The 17563-nt window shown below is 38.6% G+C and overlaps 1 long non-coding RNA gene across 5 annotated transcripts in view; it reads left to right on the top strand.

The window, feature by feature from the left end:
* Nucleotides 1-17563, top strand: part of LOC123613624 (uncharacterized) — a 490223-nt gene that overhangs the window by 313969 nt on the left and 158691 nt on the right. For all 5 annotated transcript variants that reach the window (XR_012508744.1, XR_012508745.1, XR_012508746.1 and 2 more), the window contains one exon: nt 6494-6648. This is a non-coding gene — a long non-coding RNA (uncharacterized LOC123613624). The remainder of the gene's footprint in view (nt 1-6493; nt 6649-17563) is intronic.

Genomic DNA, 17563 nt, shown 5'->3' with positions numbered 1-17563 from the left:
GTGAACAACGAAGGTCCTTGGGCAGACAGAGAAAAGCAGGAACATCCAGACTGATAAGAGATCACACACTTTGGGATGACAAGTGGCCTGGAGGCCAACAAAGTAAAGTGGGAAAAGGCAGGAATCTTCAGTGTCCAGATGTACCCTTTTGCTCATTGTGCCCTCATTTCAGTTAAGTTAGCCTTGCGTATTAGAAGTACCCATCGAGTCCTGAGGCCATGATGACACTTCTGATTCAGACTAAATAAGGACAAAAACCCCTCCTCCCCTCGGGAAAGTGGAACCGAGATGAAAATCAAATACTACCCCAAACCCTTCCCTCCCTGATGAATATTCCAGCCACTCATTTTTACACCCTATGTCACCAGCTTGCCGCTCACCCCACCCAAGCCTGCCTGCTCTCGCCTTGAGAGTGTACCATCCATCCCTTAATAAATCCCCACTTTACTTTCTTAACCTCCATGTCTTATCTCTGAATTCTTTCTGGCACAAGACAAGAACTGAATCACCGGCAACAATAAGACCATCATGTCCCAGCACTGCAAATGCCGGTTCTCTCGCTGCCTTGGTAGAAGTAAAAGTGATGTGGCTGGCTTTCGAGGGCAGAAGGCCATCAAGAGGCCAGTAATGATGCTACAAATAAGATACACTGTGGAGACGGGGAAGAAATCAAAATGGTAACACATCTGAACCACTGAACGGCATCCTAAAATCACTGCTTTCTGAAGTGTCCCTGTGCTATGGTCATAAAACAAATGTAGTAGAAGATGTGGTGGAGTGTTAACATAAATATTTTATTTTGCAGAGTGTGTTTTGCCACACGGTTTCTGTTCTGCTGATGTGTCCTGTTCTGCTCTGAGAAACTATCGTTGTGAATAAATACTTGAATTTTTTTCCTTTGTCCATTTCATGATTTATGTCTGAACTCTTTTGGTTACACTTGCCTGTCTATGTCAGAAGGGTTCAGCTTAGGATATGAAAATTTCAGCCTCAAATTTGATTGGAACCGGGGAAAGTGTCACTCTTTCAGTGATGAGGGGGCGGGGAGGAAGAGGAGTGAGTGCACGAAATGTCAACCCTGACTTTGGACCGTGTAAGGAGAGCCTGCTGTGGGCACTGCTTTCCAATTTCATCCCTCCTGCTGAATCTGTGTTTTGAATTATTTTTCCCCTAGATGTGTTAGTTCTTTTTTCCAAGTTGAACCTTATTTTATTTTCCTTGCTAGGGCCCATTTTATTAGTCCAACATTTCCCATTTTAGTATCATCTGCAGAATTCATTTAGACCCTGTTTACTTCCTTGCTGAGGTCTCTGAGCTGCAGAGCAGGACCAGGCTGGAGGCAGTGTGTGCCCTCTGTCTCCTCCACGCAGCCCTCATCACATCCACCCACAGCGGCCCACAGAAAGGAGGATTTAATCTGCTACAAGATTCCCCTGTGGAAGGGGCTCTCTTAGGCTTCCATATAACACAAAACAAGTGGAAAATGAGAAGGATAATAACAACGTGTTTGCCTTTGTTGCCTGGGAAAAGTGCAATCAACACTCTTTTTTTATTAACCATCGTTCTGTAATAGGGAAGAACAGATCTGACTCCATATTGGATCTGTTTCTTTCACTTCACCCTTTGTATTCTGGTGCTTTTGCTACAAGTAAATCACTAAAGGGATGTTGCCTATAGCTTAAAGTATAGATAATGGCCCATCTCTGGGAACTCTGCCTCCCAGGCCTGAGTGTTAAGCTAAAATGCTTTTGTTTAAGCTCACCAGAGACATCCTGATCAGGCCCCCACCTGTGAATGGCTGCAGGGAAGAAATTGACACATCCCCTCCGAGTCTGCCGCAACCAGGAAATACTTGCAACAGCTTAGTGCCTGTTTTACATTACCTCCTTACCTCCCCCTCTTCGCTCTATAAAAGAAACTGGCATCCAAACTCCAGCCAGATGGTTCTTTGGGAAACCAGTCCACCATTTTTTCGGTCTGCTGGCTTTCTGAATAGTTGTTATTCCTTGCCCAAGTTGTCTCTCGATTTATGGGCCTGTTGTGCAGTGAGCAGTATGAGCTTGGACTTGGTAACAACTCAACACATGTCCAGATCTTGGCTAAGTAGCGTGAGGATGTAAAGGGGGGCAGATCTTGGTTCCCTCCCCTGAGGAAGATATAATCTAGTTTAGAAAAGAAATCATCCACACATACAAATATATGCACATACACTTCTGAAGCAATGACACTATACATAGATACACTTGTGAAATGCAGGATGGAATTTTCCGGAAAGTGAAGAATATCCATGTGGATCATAAAGTTCAGAAAAGATTTGGCAGCCGAGGAAGAGCTTATATCCCAAGCATTTATTCATAAATTCATACAATCCTGTTACGGGTATTTAATGAGCATCGCTTGTATGTGAAATTCTTCTAGGGAAGAGAGTAACAGACAGAGCTCATATTATCACCAAGCTTTCAGCTGACAAGAAATAAAGAATCACGATAGAGTATGACAGGAGCTACTAAAATTTTTCATTCTGGGATGCTTCTCCTGATACTGAAAGTCAGCAAAGCCAGATGTAATCTGCCTAGGCTGTTAGACTGATAGCTTGTTGATTCATTGAATCATTTATTTGTCTTAAGTGATCCCTCTGTGGCAAAAAGTTAGGCTAGATATTTATGTAAATATAAAGAAGAATTGGACTTGGACCCTGACTTCAAGATTTCCATCTAGTGTAGACAAGTATACTGAAAATATATAGTGCAAAGTAGAAAATGACTGCTCCGTTTTTACCTGGCTTACATTTCAGGAAGCAACCTAAGAGAACAATGCAAAGCCACGTGTGCTGTATGAGAAAAGAGATTTTAATCCACTGTGCTGGCAGGTGGAGAAACCATGTAAGGACTTGGGTAGAGATGTGGCGTCATTCTGTGAGGAAGAGTATGCAAAAAGCCAGCAGCCGTGGCTGTCTCCCCACTGGAAGTGTCTGAATAACATGGTCAGGTGTTCAGAAAAGCAGAACAGCGGCCGCAGTAGCAGGAGTAACAGCCACTAGGCATTCAGGACTTACTCTATGTCGAGCCCTTAGTTAACAATTTTAAATTGCAGAATCTCATTGAATCTTCCCGACAATCCCATGAGACAGTCCCATGAGCTACTATGATTTTCACATAAAGCAATCTGAGCCTTAGAAACTAGCAAGGCCCTTCCCAGGTAGTAGGTAGCTGAGCGTGAACTCACACTCAGGCAACTCTAAGTCTAAAATCAAAATTTAAGAAGTAGGTATTGCCATGGAGGTCTGGCTTTGCACGATGGCCAAAGGCAATGGTTCTGAACCTCTTGTGCACATTAAAAATACCCGAGGAGCTTAAAAATACCATTATTTTAATCCAATATAATCGAAATTTTTAGGGGTGAATCTCAGCCATCAGAATTTCTAAAGGCTCCCCAGGTGATCCTACAGCCAGCCAGGCTCGAGAACAAATCTTAGGTCTCTGCCTAAGCAGAGGAGAAAAACAAATATCCTAAAAACAAATAAACATATATTATAATATAATAATTACATTATATAATATATGTAACTTTTATAGTTAAGCTCAGAATTCATATATACATCCATGAGTACATTCTGAGAGCTGAAATCTGCCCTGAGAAATCTCACAGCCCTGGCTGCTATGAATTGTCCTACAGGAGGCAAAGTCTACACCATTTAAACAAATTAGGACCTTCACCCAAGTGCTCCAAGAATTCAAAAGATCTATGTCTTCCTTGCCCCAAGTCTGTCTGACAGAAATTTTTACATCTGTACTCCATGTTGTATCTATAAGTTATTGAAAATATTGTTTATTAAGTAGAATGAATGACCACTTCATTTGGAATATGGGGAAGGGAAGACCTAAGACCAGCAGAGGGGCCTTTAAACGAACACGGAACTTCCCACCAGGCCATCCCAGTACCTTTCCTCAGCACGTGGCTCAGAGACACAGGTTACATAAGCTTGAGAAAAAAGTTCAAACACATATACAAGAGATCACATATAAAAAAAAAAAAATCTGTCCTGAACATCATTAACAATCCATGTGGTATATACATATAGTGAAATACTGTTCAGTCATAAAAAAGAATGAAATGATGCCATTTGCTGCAACATGGATGGAACTGGAGATCGTAATTCTAAGTGAAGTTAGCCAGAAAGAGAAAGAACAGTACTGTATGATATCACTCATGTGTGGGATCTTAAAAAAAAACAAACAAACACACAAATGAACTTATTTACAGAACAGAAACAGACTCACAGACATGGAAAACAAAGTTGTGGTTACCAGGGGGAAAGGGGGTGGGGAGGGACAAATTGGGAGTTCAGGATTTGCAGATACTACTATACATAAAATAGATAAACAACAAGATCCTACTGTATAGCACAGGGAACTATATTCAATATCTTGTAATAACCTATAATGAAAAAGAATATGAAAAGGAATATATATGCATCTATGTATAACTGAATCACTATGCTGTACACCAGATGTTAACACAACACTGTAAATCAACTACCCTTCAATTTAGAATTGTAAAATAAGTACTGATCTCTTCAGTTGACTGGTAAAGTGGAGGAGTTACAGCCATACATATCCAGGAACACACCAGAAATAAGGAAGCAGGCAGAAGCACCCCCGCATTGGGGTTGGGAAATTTTAAAGTTTCAACAATTCCATTTGTGAAAACTTTGCTTGGTGAATCAGAAATTAAAATCTCATGCCTTGACAAAAGTAAAGGGTGAGGTATAATTTCTGATAAATATGTCACATTTATCAAATAACACAAAACGCAAAGTGTCTTTGAACATTCCATGTCAGGCTGAAAATAAAATCTTTCCCTTAAAACAGTCCTGTGTTCATGCAGACTACACATTTTCCTAAATGTGGCAGATAAATTTAACATTTGAAGAGATGTCAATTAATTCCTTCCAATGAATTACAGGTTTTTAGATCCCACGCCAGTGCTTTTACTTGACAATTGAAATTGGTTCACGGAGTATTATTTTAGGCCAGCTAAATCTAATGACCTTTCTGCTCTCCAAGTTTCAAGCCACAGATTTCAGGAACAGAGACCAGTGAAATGTGTAGCCTACATTCCAGCAGGCCAAAGTAGCAAGGAGCTTTTCCTGTGGCTAGTAAAGACCATGTTTCTTAATAAGAAAATGACTGTTTGAACACTGTAACACATCAAGCCATTTCCTGGCCGTGCCTTATACGTGGCTTTCTATTATTATCTGATACACTGACTGCATTGATACCTCTGGCCTTTGTCTCTGTGTCTCCATCTGCATTAGAAACCATCACTTAACCTCTTTCCTCCATCAATGAATTCAGTTCGTTTCTCCCATTTTTGATCAAAATGATTGTTGAAAGGGAATGGAGGATGTAGGAAATGGGAGAGCTAATGAGAAAGGAAATTTCCCCTAAGGAAACTGAAAGACATCTGTAAGACTTTAATTTTGCTCGGGGTTCTGACGTCAGTCTCTGTGCTCAGAAGGTGTCAACTGTCAATGCTTTTTAGTTTACAGTCTGTAGCATCCCACAGTGGGACCACTCCTCCTTTTCCTGCCAAAAGTCTTTTATAGGTTAGCCTACCATTTCTCCATAAAATTTCCAGCATTGCTTTTCTGTAACATTAAGAGACTGAGAAATTGAATAAAGGAGAGGAGAATGGATAAAACAGAGATGATACCTGAGCTATATCTTCTCTCTCCCTCTTTCCTTTACCAGCTGTGTTTTTAGTATTTGACTTCTCTCCTCTTAAACACTTTAGCTTTATTTTTCCTAGGAAACTCCTAGTTTGTATCCACTTATAGTTTATAAAGGGTATGCACTGCAGTGACGATAACTAGCGAGGGCCATTCATAACTCGTTGAAATGCTAACTTAGATTGAAATGGATGGACACAGATTTTTCTTCATTTATATCCTTCCATACATCAATTTACTAGATGCTGTGGTAATTACTCTGAGATATAAACATAAAAAGGACATGTTACCCAAAGAGCTTACAGTTTTCTAGATGGACTTAATAATAAATTCCAATTCAAATATACAGGGGAGTAGTGTGTTGTAATGGAAAGAACACTGGACAAGGTGACCAGTCAGATCAAACCCCAATGTCACCATTTCCCAACAGGGACCTGTTGTGGATTGAACTGGGCTCCTCACAAATTGGTATGTTGAAGCCTTAACCCCCGATGTAACTGTATGTGGAGGTGGGGTCTTTGAAGAGTTAATGAAGTCAATATCTTGTATTAACCTATAATGAAAAAGAATACAAAAAGGAATATATGTATGTATATATGCAACTGAAACAGGATGCTGTACACCAGAAATTGACACAGCATTGTAAACTGACTATATTTCAATAAAAAGAATGTATAAAAACTTTTTTAAAAAAGAGTTAATGAAGGTTAAAAGAAGTCATAGAGATGGGCCCCTAATCCAATATGACTTACGTCCTGACAGGAAGAAGCGACGGGACTACATGTGCACAAAAGAAAGACCATGTGAAGACACAGCAGCAAGGCAGCCACCTGCAAGACGAAGAGGGAGAGGTCTCAGGACAAACAGCCCTGCCGGCACCATGATCTTGAACTCCCAGCCTCCAGAACCGTGCAAAGGTAAACTCTCCTTGTCTAAGGCGTCTGATCTGTAGTAGTGTGTTCTGGCAGTCCTAGAGAACTAGCACAGGGCCTTTAAGCAAATCATTTAGACTTTTCAACCACAGCCACCGCCTGAAACACTCTGTCTTCATATGCTCTGAGAATTCTTGGTCATTTTCTCTTGACCTATTTTCCAGGCAACGTTTCCTCTGCCTGCCTCTTAAATTGCTGGAGGCAGGCAGGGATCGGCTCCAGCTCTTCTCTCTTCAGTCTTTATATGGTCTTGGAGGACCTTGCACCCTCCTGTGGCTTTAGTAAGTAACCATTCCATCGGCTGATAGCTCTCTATACCCAGGTTTCTAGCCTAGAATTTTCTTTTTTTCTTTTAAATGTCAGCTTCATTAAGGGATAATTGGCATACGAAATTGTAAGAAATTTAAAATGTGGCAGTCTGATACACATATACATTGTGAAAGGATTCCCCCACTTAGTTAATTAACACATCCATCAACTCATGTATTTATCTTTTTCTGTTTTTGAGAACATTTCAGCTCTGCTTTTTTTTCTTTAGCAAATTTCAATTGTATAATATGGTGTTATCGACTATAGCCACCATGTTATTTATTAGACCCTCAGACCTCATTCTCCTTATAGCTGAAAGTTTGTACCCTTTGACTAATCTCTCCTTATATTTCTCCACCCTCTACCCCTGGCAACCACTTTTCTACTCTGTTTCTATGAGTTTGACTATTTTTAGACACCACATATAAGTGATATCATGCAATATTTGTCTTTCTATGTCTGGCTTATTTTACTCAGTATAATGCCTCAAGGTCCATTCATGTTGTCACACATGGCAAAATTTCTTACTTTCTCATGGCAGAATAATATTCCATTACCCCCCCACCACACACTCACACATGCATATATGTGTATAAAACATATGTTTGGAGACCATGTACTTACCTTCATTCCCATGATCTTCATGCGCATGGAAGACACCATCATTTATATAACTGGCTGTAGTTAACCCCCAGATGGTCTCTTTGATCCAGTCTCAGCCAGGCAAATCCATTCTTCACGAAAGGGCAAGTTCTGATACTACCTTTAGGAAGGCAAGAGTCTTCCACAGCTTCCCACTGCTTTCAGTATAAAGATCAAATTTATTGACATGCCTTAAAAAGTCTAGTCCCTGCTCAACTATGTACAGTCGCCCCTTGGAATCTGTAGGGGATTGGTTCCAAGACCCCAGCAGATACCAGACTCTGCAAGTGCTCAATTCCCTTATGTAAAATGGCAAATTACAGTAGGCTGTCCCTATCCCGGTTCCCCATCCGTGGATTCAGCCCACCACGATCAGGTTGGGTGAACCCCGCGTCTGGAGCTTGCGATGGGGAGGGCTGTCGGTAGTCTTGGCTTTCCCACACCCTCTTTGCCCCCACGCATTGTATGCTCCCGCATGAGTCTATTGTTCTGTCGGGTCCTAGTGCCTGCCAATTCTTACTCACCTCTCCTTTCATAAGGGCTTTTTCTTTTGCCTGGAATACCGTTCCTTCCTTATCCTCCGTAATTCCTCCTCAAACCTCAGGTCTAACTGAGACCACATCTCTTTAATTGACCGCCTCCTGCCCCAGCGCTGGCTATACCAGGACGAGTTCCTCTGCTACCTACCCCAGTGACATTCAGTACATCCCTTATTGTACACTTCACACTTTCCACCAGTTATTTTAATCATTTGCCGTCAGTAGTAACTCACCATGATTTTGCCAGTACTTGACCTGAATGATTATTCTGGGTGACTACTAAATATTAACCAAATGAATAAATAAATGAAACCCTCTGGATCTGTAAATTAGAAATTACAGTAATGTCCACCTTGTCCCAGTGGAAATCTCTTATGAAGACAAATGATATGTAACATGCAAAAAGGCTGAGGAAAAAAAGGCTAATAGTAAATAAATGTGGCCTTCAGATAAACAGGGTGAGAATTTTATTTAATTCAGATTGTAGGTCACCACTGAAGTGATTCTGAATGATCCTAAATGTTAAAATCTATAAAGCTCTCTGCAACTGGGAAAATTCTATTTTGTTTACCTCTAAGTGGGCATAGAAACCTTTGTATGGACAGATATACACAATCTGTTTCATTTCTGTGTATTATGTCATATTCACAGTGATATAAGATCCAAAAAATTTTGAGTATATTAGTGATTTGAAAATTTCAATGCATAAATCAACAGTAACGCTGGGAAAGCACTAAAGTTGGAATTTTACTTTCTTTTTCAAATAGTTTTTCTTTTTCAAGCTCCAGTGCTTTTCTTGCAAATTTATTTAGTATCCATTGATTCTTGCATTCCTGAAAATCTTCCCAGGGACACGATTTCCAGATTCTACTCTAAAATTATTCTTTGCAAATTTTACTAGATATTTTCATAATATTTGGATATTTCTGTATTTCTGATCTCTTCTTCACATGGGCTCGCCTGACTTAATAGAATAATGAATTGTGTCTGGAAAAGGTCTTGGGGGTTATCTTAGAACAAGCCCATCTCTAGTTACATGACTTTCCAGCCTTAGCTTGAACACTTTCAGGGACTTGGCACTCTGTTATCTAAGGAAATTCTTTTCAGAATTGAAAAGGCTGTTCTCTTATTATTCCAAAATGTGCTTCTGTGTTACTAATATCTAGATGTCCTAACATCTAGAATTTTCTCCTGTAGCAAAAACTGGCTGTCCATAGGCAATACTTTTAATTTTTTTAATTATTCAAGCAATTCAAATAATGGATTTGAAGTGTTTGTCACTGTTTTTTTCTAATCTATGCTATTTTTGTAAATATTCCATTAATTCAATTAACGAGTACATATTATTAGAATTTTGCGTTTCATTTTTAGGTTTCCCCGCACACATGCCCTTTTCATGTCAATGTAATACTGCTCTCTGTAGATGATCCCCCTTCCCAGTGTTCTGCGTTCTGAACCAAAAGTCCTTAGTTCTGAAATGGGTCCTATTACTTAGCTTTTGGGTTCGGCCGCCTTCTGGCTCCTGTTCTCAGGATATGCTCATGTTGGTCAGTGTCTCTCCCAAAGTGAACCTTCTGGAACCAGATGCAGTGTCGTAAAGCTGGAATGATAATAACAGAACACACTTCTGAAATTCTCCTAAATCTGATACCTTTCAGGGAATGGCAAATTTACAGGCTTAGGCAACGATGTGGCTTCCTCCACTTCTGTCAGCTGTGGAGTGATGATGCCAGGACGAAAACCTATGGCCCAGTGATTTAACTAAGAGTCTAGATTTCATGACAAATGTGGGGTTCCAATTCCAAAAATAGATTCAAATTAAATTGCTGCTAATTCAGGGGTTCCCAATCTATAACTAGCAGTCTGAATCAAAATGTGAACGTACCAGTTCCACTTAATTTTCTGCTTTTTGGCTTCCCTAGCTAAGTTAATTTTGAACTATAATTCCATTGTTCAAAGGAGTGCATGTGCCTTTTAGCCAAGACTGATTAAAATGTGAAACAGGATCAAATCTTGTGGCAGGTCAGTGGCTAATATTCTCCTGATCTATAAGACACTGTTAAATTAATCATGAACACAATGCAAAGTTTTAGAATCTGGTACTAACTCCATAATTCTAGCCTCTTCAAATAATTCTACAAAGGTATTATAACTAATAGTTAAAATGCCTGGCTTTAATAAATTCCATTATAGCTGATTTATTGCCCTAATCAAGTAGTGAATGAATTTGGTTTACTATGATTTGTTTTAGTGAAAAAAAAATTATTTTCCTCATTAACAGACTACTCTCTTTCTGTCTTAATATTACAGCTTCTTCCCCTTCACTGCTCATCTTCTTGCTTAAGAAATATCTACAAATCCTTTTATAGTGCTCCTGTTATTTTTTTACAAGTCTCTGTTTGTTCTGAGCTTTATTCTCCTGGCTACTGTTCTTAGAGGTTCATGCCGCTCTTGTGTGCTTATTTCTTCTTCAGTGATTTTTCCATCCATCTGTGGTACACACTCTTTGAAAGGATTACCTTTGATCAAGCCGATACATTTTCAATATCTATATTTATTTATATTATCCTGAAAGCCAATACCAGGATTCTGGATCAGAGACAGTGTATTATCACTGATAGCAATAACAACATCACTTCTCTATGTCCTATTATTCTCTCTTCGGGATGATGAAGTCAGGGCCAGATGGACCATACACAGGCAAAGGATATTTTTGTACTATAGGAGAGGAAGCTCAAAGCTTTGAATGCAGGAGTGGCCTACACAATACTTCTCTTTTCCTGAGAGAGGGAGAGAAATCTTTGCTCCCTAATGGCTTAAAAACCTCCGGAATGTTGAAAGGATAGCTCTGGGTTTCATCCTTTGAAATGTAAACAAACACCAAAGAGGGAAATCCTTTCAGTCTCTCTGCGATCTCTCACTTTTCAGCCATCTTTTAACTTTTAAGGCTTATCCTTTAATCTAGCTTCCAGTTTTCTTATTTCTGAACACTCTAACCATGCAGAAACCTAAAAATATTTGTTTCTCTCCACTCTGCATGAGAACTCTAATCCTTGTGGAGGGAAGTTCCAGTGGAAAAAATATATATACATATCCCTTTTCATTGTAAAATGTTTAAATCATTAGGGTGAAGACATGAAGGATAATTGAAGGGAATAAATATCTTGGCCATATGTGGAAAGGGTAAGAAAGCACACTAGTTATAGTCCGAATGAGATCCTTGCTTCCAAGTTTTTCACTGATGTTAGTGAAGATCCTGTGTTTTTAGATAGCAGCTTCCCACATTTCCCGGAGATATGACCATCCCAGTGATCCATGTTGGGCCTAGTTAATGGCTTAGTGATATATATTGCATAGGGCCCTTCTCTAGGTCTCTACTGGGCATCCCTTAGTGTCTTATCAAGATTACTGTGACTGTCTTTTCATTCTACCATTACATCTCCCACTGTTCTCCATACAGCAAGCAGAGAATTTTTTTTTAACTATGATGTGGCCTTTGAAATATTTACTAATTCATTTTTGTTTACTTAAAAGACATTGTAAATGATTGCATCTAGAATGCAATTTAAATGTGTTAATTCTCCTTGCTTGATTTGTCTCCAGCCTACCCCTTTAGTGTTACCAAGTCTAAACTCATTCTGCTTGACACATGACAGGCCAGTGAATTGGGAGACGGGGTGTTGGGGCAAGGAAGACTGACTTTATTTGGAAAGCCAGCAGACAGAGAAGATGGCATGTCCTGGAGAACCATCTTACCCAAGTCAGAATTCAGGCTTATTTTATGCTAAATTGAGGGAGCACTGTGATTGGTTGTTGCAAACTTTTTGGTGTCAGAATCTTTTGTTCTTGCAACTGTCCACATAGGTCAGGTCATGGTGTCCCTGTAAACCTCTAACAAGACAATGTTATTTTCGATTCTACAGCTTTTTATCTTTGTATGCATGGAAAAGTGTTACACTGTTAAAGGTCAGTGCTATCCTGTATATTTCAGGCTATAGGCAACTTTCTTTTACAAAAGGTGCAGAGCCAGCATGCCTAAGCACAGGGAGCAAAGCATAGGTTTAGAGCCAAATAAACAGATCTAATATGGAGTCAGATTTGTTCTTCCCTAGTACCTTTCCACTTTTTAGCATCACCTTTTCCACTTTCTTCACTGTACTTTAGTCACAGTGGCCTACACTGAGACGTTTAAAACAACAGCAGAACAAGATCTTTCCACTTTAAGACATCTTATATCACTTAGTTTGGAAAAGCCAGGCCAATCCAACCACCCCAAAATGTCTTTTACTTCTCATTTATTAAATCACAGCTTGTAGCAAATTTGATTAATTATCCACCAAGAAAAAAATGTATTCCCCCTTCCAAAACATAGATTTCAAAGGGAAACAGTGCCTTTCCCACTTCCCTTACAGCTAGTTAGAGCCATGCGACTAGTTCTGACCAAGGGAATATAAGCCGACATGCCATGTGATACATTGAGGTTTAGCTGCTAAAATCTTCCCCGCATTCCCCCATTTTTATGAACTTTGGTATGACTTGTATTAGAGGTAACTCTCAGATGCCCTTGAACACATATTGACAATGTCAGTGGCTCCATCAAAATAGGTTCTTGAACAATTGTGTGGACAAATACGATCGCATTAATTTGTTCACCTACCCAATACTTTTACATGAATAAAAGTAATCCTCTATTATATTTACACCAATGTACATTTTGGCTTCTAGCTTTTATAGCAGTTAGTCTAACCTTGCTGATAAGGAGAAGTGTTGCCTTCAACAGCGAAGAAAGTAGAGTAACTGCCTACAAAATTTGTAGCCCTGGAAGAGGTTGGAGAGCAGAATGTTCGTAGCTTGGATAGCTTGTTACTTACTGTGGGTAGGAAGATGTTACACAAAAGCAAGCATGTTGGTCTAGAATTTACTGATTCGGGAGCAGAAACAAAAGGGTTAAGAGTTTTGAAACTTAAACAAGAGAAACCAAGATTTTAAAAGAACATAAGTAACAAAGGTTCATCCCCATTCTCATTAAACAGAAGAACTCAGCTTTGAAAGGTTTAAATTAAAAGTTCTTCCTTTCCACTCAAGTGTGTCACTTCACATGGCCTCAAGGTAGCTGCTATCGAGAGAGACCTAGGGGCATGGAAGAAAGGAAATAAATCAGATTTGAGAATTATGCCTAGGAGAAAATTTAAGTTGTGGTTACTGGCACCTGGTACTGACTGTAAGCAAGTATATCAGAAGTGTACTGTTTTTGAAAGCTTGTAATTCCAAAGAAATGTGAGCCTGCACTGAAGGAGCCTTTGACTATTCAAGCCTTGTAGCAGCTTCTTAGCCATCAAATTTCTGTATGTAACAAGTAGGGAGTGGTGAAATCTGTGCAGCCCTCAAGGAGGACGTACTCTCCAACAACCCCCTTTAGATGTGGCTCTGGACAATAATAGATGAACAACAGAAGAATAATAATTTCTTCCAGGTAATAGTATCTAGGTCAACTAAAGACTTTCCCTTACTGTCAGGGTGGAGACTTCCGTGATCATTGCCAATTAAGAAGCTATGATTGTTATAGATGAGTGACTGCTGTATATATTGTATTCTTCAACATTTTGAACAAACAACCCAATCCAAAAATGAGAAGACCTAAACAAGCAGTTCTCCAATGAACACATACAAATGGTCAATAGGCACATGAAAAAATCCTCAATATCACTAATTATCAAAGAAATGCAAATCAAAACTACAATGAGTTAGAATAGCCATCGTTAAAAAGTCCACAAATAGTTAATGCTGGAGAGGGTGTGGAGAAAAGGGAACTCTCCTACACAGCTAGTGGAAATGTAGTTTGGTGCAGCTGTTATGGAAAACAGTATGGAGACTCCTAAAAAACCTAAAAATAGACTAACCATATGATCCAGCAATCCCATTCCTGGGCATATATACAGGGGGAGCGCTAATTCAAAAAGATATAAGCACCCCAATGTTTATAGCAGCACTATATTTAATAGCCAAGACATGGAAGCAACCTAAATGTCCATTGACAATGACTGAATAAAGAAGTTGTAGTATATTTATATATTGGAATACTACTCAGCCATAAAAAGAATAAAATAATGCCATTTGCAGCAACATGGATGGACCTGGAGACTGTCATTCTAAGTGAAGTAAGCCAGAAAGAGAAAGAAAAATACCATATGATATCACTTATACATGGAATCTAAAAAAGAAAAAAAAGGAAAAAAAAAAAAGACACTAATGAACTCATCTGCAAGACAGAAACAGACTCTCAGACATAAGAAACAAATTTATGCTTACTGGGCATAAGGGGGTGAGAAGGGATTAATTTTGGGAGTTTGAGATTTGCAAATGTTAACCACTATATATAAAAATAGATAAAAAATAAATTTCTTCTGTATAGCACAGGGAACTATATTCAATATCTTATATTAACCTTTAATGAAAAAGAATATGAAAATGAGTATAGGTATATATATGCATGACTGGAACATTATGCTGTACACCAGAAATTGACACATTGTAACTGACTATACTTCAATTTAAAAAAAGAAAAGTAAATAGAAACAACAACAAAAATTTTTGAAATGGTAGTTTTTATTGCTCTCTTTCTCCTGTGTATAAAATGGGCATATGAGGTTGGAAAATGCAAATAATTGGCCTTTTTGATGTGTGGGTCATTAAATTATGAGAAGCCACCTCTGGAAATGATGGAGAAGACAGTGCAGCATCTATACACCCTGGACTTTGTACTGTATGCAACAAGTGGATTGGATTTTGAGTTGCCTTCTTGGTGATGGAGTACAGAGCAATATTTAGTGGTGAGAGAAATAGATTGTGGAAGAAATGGCAAACTGTCCACCAAGAACACATGTTTCCTTTTTCATATTGTGAAGTTTATATGGGAAGCATAAGACAAAATTTTACAGGCTCTCTTGCATTGAGCTGAAATCCTGTGACCAGTTGTATTCAATGTAAGGTGAACAGATGAGAATTGGGTCACTTCCAACCCTGGACTGTTAAATATCCCTGCACTTGTCCCTCACCCCTACCACTAGTATTTCTCCATTTCAGTTAGCTATAATGGAAGCAACTCCCAGGATAATCTTAGAATCCACATATTGAAGATGACATAGTCTTTTGCAATTTGCTTCAGAAAGATAATATGGAAGAGGGCTGTTCTGCTGACAAACTCACCTATCCCATGTTGCAAGAAGAACTAGGTTTCTACTGTATTGGAGTGATATACATGTGAGTCTATTTCTTAAATATTACTTCCTCAGAGACCATTCCCATCCATATAATACCTATCTTAATGCCTGATTACATAGAAGATGGTCAGTAAATAATTTTAGAATGAGTAAAATAAAACATAATTAAAAAAAAAAAACAAGCTCTCATTTTAGTCTTGACCTTCAACACAACATTTCCATTCCTAAAATTTTACCAAAGTTGATTCACAATTTAGGTGTATTCTTACCCACCCAAACATTTTTTAATTGTTATGTATGCTCAGTTGGGTTTATGTTTTTCTCTCAAATCCCAAAAACCTAAGTTTTTAATAAACCTACTAAATCATAAACCTAAGTTATGACATTTTCCTAATTTTATTTAGTCTGGATAGTTTCTCAGAAGTGTTTCTCACCGACACACACACACACACACACACACACACACACACAAACACAAACACACACACACACACATCACAGAGAAGCAGAATTCCTGAAACTAGCAGAAAAATAAAAACTCTCCTGGAATTACCAATTCACTTTTCTGCCCACTGAAGAAAATTAATGTAGTGTTAGGCTACTGATGAAGTGATGTTCTTTCTTTTAATATGATAAACATTGAAAATTGTTGACCTCATTTTGACTTCAATAATTTATTTGTTTCTTTACAAAAATATCTAGACTTTCTCATTTCACTCTTTTTTTTTGCTCAAGCCAACAATGAATTGGCCCCAGGCATTGGAAAAAGATGTCCTTTTTGTCTCTAATACTGTGTTTGATTCAGTGCAGTTTCTAGAGTCTAACACCTTCACTGTTTGGGCTCAGAACTTTCCTAAAAACTAAAACTACAGGAAATGAACAATACAGTTCAACCATACAGTGTATTATTACATAAAACCCGAACTCACTTTAACTTGGAAACTTGTGAGATTTATTTTTCATTACGGCAAAAATACTTATTTCAACAGATCTGCTATTTCAAGCCACATACAAATTATCATGTCCTTATCATCAGAGTTTAAATGATCAAAGTTGACCATATGGCAGAATTCTTATAATTCAAGGTTTCAAAAGAAGCAGATCTCAAGTCTTTGATTTTACTCAGTGTCGAAAATAATCATAAGTCTTAAGATAAGTTGGTGGGATATGTGAATATAAATTAAAGTCCTTTATGGGATGTTCTAGGGATTCTGGTACAGCAGAAGCATCATGAAATAGAGATTCATTCTTTGAATGCTTTTTTGTGTGTGATTTGTTTAAAGCTTTTTACTGCATATGAAATCTTCATTTTAGTACAGTCTAGCAAAAGATCCAAAAATATGTGTTTCTAAAAACTATTTCATGAAAATGAAAAACTATTTCAACTATTCATGAACTATTTCATGAAAACAAAAATCATTGTTGCATTTTGAGATAGTTATCTTCCAAGGTGGGGGGGGGGTCACTTTCTTGATAGGCCTGCAAAAGCTGATGAAGTTATAGATTTATATGAGAATTTGCTAAATGTGAATATTCCAAATTTCAGCTATAGAAAAATTTTGGTGAAGTTCTGTGCAACACCTAACATCTAGCAGGTGATCAGCTCTCCCAGTCTGCTCGAGACTGGTCATGAGGGCCTTAACATTCTCCTCAGCTTGCCTGAACTTCAGAATTTTTTTCCCTGACTGTAGGCCTCTGAGCTCCCTTTCCTTAGAGCATTTACTTTAGGAAGTTTTCAATTGTAACTTTTTTCTGCCCCTTTGAGATGTACATCTTCTTGTAGCCGCTTGCCAGGCTTCACAGCCCAGGGATGTCTTTCTGAGGGGCCTGGTAGTCATCCTTTGATATGTAATTATCAAGAAAGATGGCATGCTATTTCCCAGTTTCTGTGGAAGGGCAGGAGTTTAATTTTAATAAACAACAATTAGCAAGCACAAATGGTCTAATCCTATTAATCAGTCCTCCCAGTATCCTCCAGTACTTTTCCCACTAGCTCTCCCCAGAACTTAAAACCATTTTCACCTTTGTTTCAGTGGAGTTGAGTTCAGTTTCTCTCTCCTATTGCAGTAGTCTTGAATAAAATGTCCTTTGCTTGTTTAACACCATTTGATGCATTTTTTCCTTTGACAGGACTTTCCCAGAATTAGTATATTAAAAATCCAAGGCCCAAGAACCATCTCAGACACAGGC

The sequence above is a fragment of the Camelus bactrianus genome, chromosome 8, assembly GCF_048773025.1.
Source record: "Camelus bactrianus isolate YW-2024 breed Bactrian camel chromosome 8, ASM4877302v1, whole genome shotgun sequence".
NCBI classification, from domain to species: domain Eukaryota; kingdom Metazoa; phylum Chordata; class Mammalia; order Artiodactyla; family Camelidae; genus Camelus; species Camelus bactrianus.
This window is presented reverse-complemented; position numbering and strand designations above follow the sequence as displayed.